We start from the raw sequence: 6,171 nt of genomic DNA on the forward strand, positions 1-6,171 counted from the left end.
CCATGGCCAACATGTTCTGCCCTTCTATGTCTCCACTCAAGTATTTTCATTACTTGCAAGTGGTCCTCCTACCCACACACACAAAAATTATCAACTCCATTTTTTAAAAAACACTGAGGGGCCTTTAGAGATGGCTCAGTAGCTAAAGGGCCTGTAAGTCCAAAGACCAGACTTTGGATTCCCCAGATCTCATCTAAAATACCAGGTAGGCATGGCTGCCGGCCTGTAATTCCATCCTGGGAAGGCTGGCTGACAAGCAGTGTGGAGCTGGAGAGATGACCCAGTGGTGCGGAGCATTGTACTTCCCTTACAAACCCAGACACCATAGCTACATAATTAAAACATGGGGCTGGAGAGATGGCCCAGTGGTGAGGCACACCGGTTGCTCTTGCAGAGGACCTGAGTTTGGTTCTCAGCACCCACGTGGCTCACAACTCCAGTTCCAGGGGATCTGACACGTTTGGCATCTGCAGGTATCAGCAGGCAAAATGCTCATGAAATAATAAATTCAAATTTTTAAGATTTATTGCCTACGAGTAACAATCCTCTTGCTTCCCAGAACTGGAATTATAGACCTGTATCACCATTGGACTTGGGATCTTAAAATATACTTTAATTTTTGGATGTGGTGGCACATGCCTTTAATCTCAGCCTTTTGAGGGTTATTTTGGTTTGGTTTTGGATTTTTGAGACAGGATCTGACCTGAAACTTACTATGTAGATCAGGCTTGGCCTCAAACTCCCAAGTGCTGGGGTTAAAGGTGTGCACCACCACCACCACCTAGCTGAAAATTATATTACTTAAAAAAAAGATTTTTGTGTGTGACTGGAGAGATGGCTTAGTGCTTAAGAACTGGCTAAGAACACGGTTGGAGTTAAGAGCACTGGCTGCTTGTGTAAGGACTTGGGTTCAGTTCCTGGCACCCATGTGGTACCTCACCACCTTCTGTAACTCCAGGCACAGAGAATCTGACGCCTGACCTTCACTGCCTCCCAGGCACACATGTGGTATACATTTGAACATATAAACAAACTCCATAAAAAATTAAAAAGCAGTTGCGTGTATTGTATGCTCGTGTGTGTGTGTGTGTGTGTGTGTGTGTGTATGCATGCACATGCCACAGCACTTATGTGGAGGTCTGAGGATAAGCAACCTCTTTGCATTTTAATGCCATATTCCTGAGCTCCAGAATGCTCCATTTGCCTGTTTTTAGAGTGGATATATATAGAGAAGTATTTTTATAGATACTTTTATACTAGGGACCTACTACTTGAATTCAACACATAGAAGGAACATTCTTCTGCATTCAGTTCAACACAACAAATTCCAGTCAAAAGCTTATTTGAGACATTTCCCTGCTCTCGCTAAAGAAAACAAATATAAACTGAGCATGGTCATACATGCCTTTAATCCCAGCGTCTGGGAGGTGAAGGCCAGCAGGTCAATAGCTCAGAGCCATTGTTGGCTACATAGCAAGTTTGGAGCCAGCCTGGGGGGAGAAAGAAGGAGGGAAGGCTGGAAAGATGATTTGGAGGTTAAGAGCACTGGCTGCTCTTCCAAAGGTCCTGAGTTCAATCCCCAGCACCCAAGTGGTGGCTCACAACCATCTGTAATGAGATCTGGTGCCCTCTTCTATATACATAATAAATAAATAAATCTTAAAAAAAAAAAGTAAATAAAGAAGATGAAGGTTTTCTTTCTCTCTTTTCTCTTTTTTTTTTTTTTTGAGCTGAGGACCGAACCCAGGGCCTTACGCATGCTAGGCAAGAGCTCTACCACTGAGCTAAATCCCCAACCCTTGGAAGTGGTTTTCTTAAAAAGAAAGAAAAGAAAAGGAAAGAAAGGAAGAAAGAGAGGAGGGAGGGAGGAAGAGAAAGGAAGAAATTGAACTAAGGTGAACTGTAGGGCAATGGTGTTTTGTTCTGTTTGGTTATATTCTGAAGATAATTATTGTCTGATAAAGTAACATTTTAAGAAGTGTTGCTAGGGGGACTGGAGAGATGGCTCAGTGGTTAACTGAGTACTAACTGCTCTTCCAGAGGACCTGGGTTCAATTCCCAGCACCCACATGGCAGCTCATGTCTGTAACTCCAGTTCTAGGACATCTGACACCCTCACACCAATGCACATGAAATAAAGTTAAATTATTAAAGAAATAATAAATAAATAAATAAAAAGAAGTGTTGCTAGGCTGGGGTCCCGGACTGGATAAAAGGGGGAAAGGAGAAAGCGAGCTCAAATGCAGCTCTTCCTGCACCCTGACTATAGATGTCTGCCACCATGCTTCTCTGCTTTTAGAGGATTGTTCCCTCTAAAAGCAGGAGCCATAGGGAATGTGTTTTCAAGGATTTCATCACAGCGATGAGAAGAGTGAAGAATACAGCGGACCTCGCCAAAAGTAACTTTAAAAGTTGAGTGTGGCTGGGTGGTGGCGCACGCCTGTAATCCCAGCACTCGGGAGGCAGAGACTGGTGGATCTCTGTGAGTTTGAGGCCAGCCTGGGCTACAGAGAGACAGGTACCAAATAAGAAAAGCTGAGTGTGATGATACATGCCTTTAACCCCAGCACTTGGGAGGTAGAGGCAGATGGATCCTTGAGTTCAAGGCCAGCCTGCTCTGTGGTGTGAGTTCCAGGACCACCTTTTTATTTTATGTGTATGTGTGTTTGGCCTGCATGTGTGAGCTAAGTGCCCACTCAGGCCACAAGAGGCTGTTAATTTTCCTGGAACTGGAGGTACACACAGTTGTGAGCTGCAATGTGGGAGCTGGGTGCCGAACCTGGGTCCTCTGCAAGAGCAGCAAGTGCTTTTAACTGCTGAGCCATTTCTTCAAACCCTCAAAATAACTCCTATTTTTAAGAAGACACATAAAAACAAGAAGTCATAAACTGGTAGAAAATATTTGTAAAACACACAGTATACTGGTATTCAAATATGTACCAAATGCTCATAACTCAGTAATATAAAAAGCTTACTAAATATCTTTGACTCATAACAGCTTGAAAAAAGTGCTTAAGAGGGTTGGAAAGATGGCTCAGCAGTTAAGAGCACTGGCTGCTTTTCCAGGGGATCTGGTTCACTTCTCAGCTCCCACATGGTACTCACAATGGCTTATAATTCCAGGTCTAGGAGATCCAATGTCCTCTTCTGGCTTTTGTGGGCCTCAGGTATGCACATGGTATAAAAATACACATGCAGGCAAAACTCCCATACACATAAAATAAGTAAATTAAAAAATAAATAAGGGATTTTTAAAAAAAAATCTAGCAAATTTGGAAAAGTTTTGAGCAAAACTTTTGTTAGAATGTAAACATGGTGGTTGCCTTTAATCCCAATGCTCAGGAAAAAGAGGCAGGCAGATCTCTGTTAGTTGGAGGTCTGCCTGGGCTATATAGTGAGTTCCAGGAGAGGAAGAGCTATGAAGATCCTGTCTCAAACAACAACAACAACAAAAATGCAATGTACACAAAAGTTTGAATGCTAGTTTCCATACACTTCATCATGGTTTTTCTCCTTCTTGTTTGAGGCAGGGTCTGTGTTGCCTTGCCTTTCCTGGAACTCACTCTGTAGACCAGGCTGGCCTCAAACTCACAGAGATCTGCCTGCCTCTGCCTCCTGAGTGCTGGGATTAAAAGGTGTGCACCACCATCACACACACACACACACACACACACACACACACACACTAGTTTATTTGTGGTACTGAGGGTTCCAGCTAGGCTTTCAGATCTGTTTGCCTATTTATTTAGTGTGATCAGAGATGACTATGACTTTTGGGGGAGGGATTCTCCTTCTACCTTGTGGGTCCTGGGATGGAACTCTTCATCAGGCTTGGTGGCAGGTGTCCTTACCCACTGACCCATCTCCCTCCCCCCAGCTCCTTTTATTATTTTTCATCCTGAAATAGTCGCACTCCATTGATCAGACTGACTTTGAGTTTGTTCTGTAGCTCAGGCCAGCCTTGAATTTTTGATACTTTTGCTTCCGTCTTCCGGCTGGCTTCCATCTTTCCTGCAGACTTCACTGCACTCAAGGGATTCCATCTCAGATGTGCTTTGTTCTGCTCTTCCGCAGGGGGGCGTTTTAGGTTGTGCTACCTATTTCTAGAGGAAGTAATGGGTTTTAACTGACCCTGGACACTAATCTATCATTTAAATTTTGAAGGCTCCAACTGGGCATGTATTTGTGCCACAGTGGGAATGTGGAAGTCTGAGAACAATTTTTCTAGTCTCTTAGCGTATAGGTCCAGGGAACCGACTGCAGGTAGTCAGTCATGGCAACAAATCCCCTTACCAGCTGGCCACCTCTCCCTCCCAGTTTGGTTCGTGTGCATGCATATGCAATGTCTATGACTGTTAGAGGACAGCTTTGGAGAACTGTTTCTCTCATTCCACTGTGGGTTCTGGGGATCGAATGAAGCAGTGTTAGGCAAGTGATTTTTACCTTCATGAGCCTTCTCACTGGCTCCCAACATTTTCATTTTTATTTTTTTAAATTTTTTAAAAGATTTACTTATTTATTATGTGTACAGAAGAGGGTGCCAGATCTCATTACAGATGGTTGTGAGCCACCATGTGAGTGCTGGGAATTGAACTCAGGACCTCTGGAAGAGCAGCTGGAGCTCTTAACCTCTGAGCCATCTCTCCAGCCCCCCATTTTCATTTTTAAATAGGTAGTAAATTCGATCAATGAAATGTGATCATTGGTTATATTGTTTTTTTCTCATCAAACAGGTATGTAGCTGGAAGTTTCTTGGTCCTGCAGGGCCCCATGATCCCACAGCCACTTATAAAATAATTACTTAGAGGCCTACATTAATTACAAACTATATGGCCTATGGCTTCAGCATCTACTAGGAGCTAGTGGTCTGTCACAGCTGAGGTCCTGACGTGCACAGACATACTCCTAGCTCCAAGGTTGGCCTGGTTTGACCTTCGGAGTGCCATAACCAGGCCTTTCCACAGCCAGATGACGATCCTCAAGGCCAGGGAATTGCCACTGGCTGCAGGTTCCTGAGCCCTGTCCAATACCCATGAATGAGAAGGACCTTTTAGTTCAATCTATAGAAACAGAAAACTCTAGATAGTGAGAGGAAGGTAATACTTGGTGACAGCAACAGAGCCTGTCAACCAAGTCTCAGACCTGAGCCAGTTCACAAACCCAGAACCCTGAAGGGAAGGCCAGGTCCCCTGAGTAAGAGCCATCCATGTGTATGCTTTACACAGAGGGACAAACGCTCTTCTAACAGTGCAATTGTACCTGAGAAACGAAAACATTTGGACGTCCCAAGGCCTAGTGGATACTGGTTCTAAACTGACAATAATTCTGAGTTAAAGTAGGGACTTGTGGCTGTCAGGTGATCAACCTGCTTGTTCTGTTCTTTTTTAGGTTTTTAATCTTTTGTGTATGAGTGTTTTGCCTGCATGTGTGTATATGCACCATGTTAGTGCCTAGTGGTGGAAGAGGTTGGTCAGATCCCCTAGAACTGGAGTTAAGGATGGCTGTGAACCATCCTGTGTGGGTGCTGAGGACTGAACTTGGGGCCTCGGCAAGAGTAACAAGTATTCTTAACCTCTGAGCCATGGCTCCAGCCTAAGAGTTTTGTGGAAGTCAAATTCACAATGGGTCCTGGAACTTTTTCTAAGTCCCAGAATGTGTAACTGGGAGGGATAGACCTAAAAGAGGCTAAAATGCCCACATTGGCGTCCCATTTTAGAAACTGTCAGAATCTCCACATTGGTACCCCGCTTTTGGAACTCCAGCATTCCCACACTGGTGTCATCACATCCATGTGGTGTAAGGCAGCATCAGGCTGTGCTCCCTGAGCAGAGCGCCTGGGAGGACTATGGGGAGGTTGTGGGCTCAGGGCTCAGCCTGGTGGGGAGATCTGGAATGCACCCTGAGCGCCCCCCCCCCCCCCCCCGTGCCCCGGGGACGGACCAGCGCCTGGGCCACCTTTGGCTCGCCCGCGTCCCCGCGCAGCCCGCGCGCCCCTCAGCCCGGCCGTCGCCGCCCCCCACATTCCACAGGCCGCTGCGCAGTCTCCTTCCTCGCATTCCTGACGGGGCAAAGGAGTCCCTCGGCCGCCACCCCCACCACCCCTCCCGAATGGGGCCTCGGAGCGGAGGGGGCGCGGCCCCGAGCTGCGCGCGCATTCCTCCGCTGCGCGCG

The sequence above is a fragment of the Onychomys torridus genome, chromosome 1 (assembly GCF_903995425.1).
Source record: "Onychomys torridus chromosome 1, mOncTor1.1, whole genome shotgun sequence".
NCBI lineage: Eukaryota > Metazoa > Chordata > Mammalia > Rodentia > Cricetidae > Onychomys > Onychomys torridus.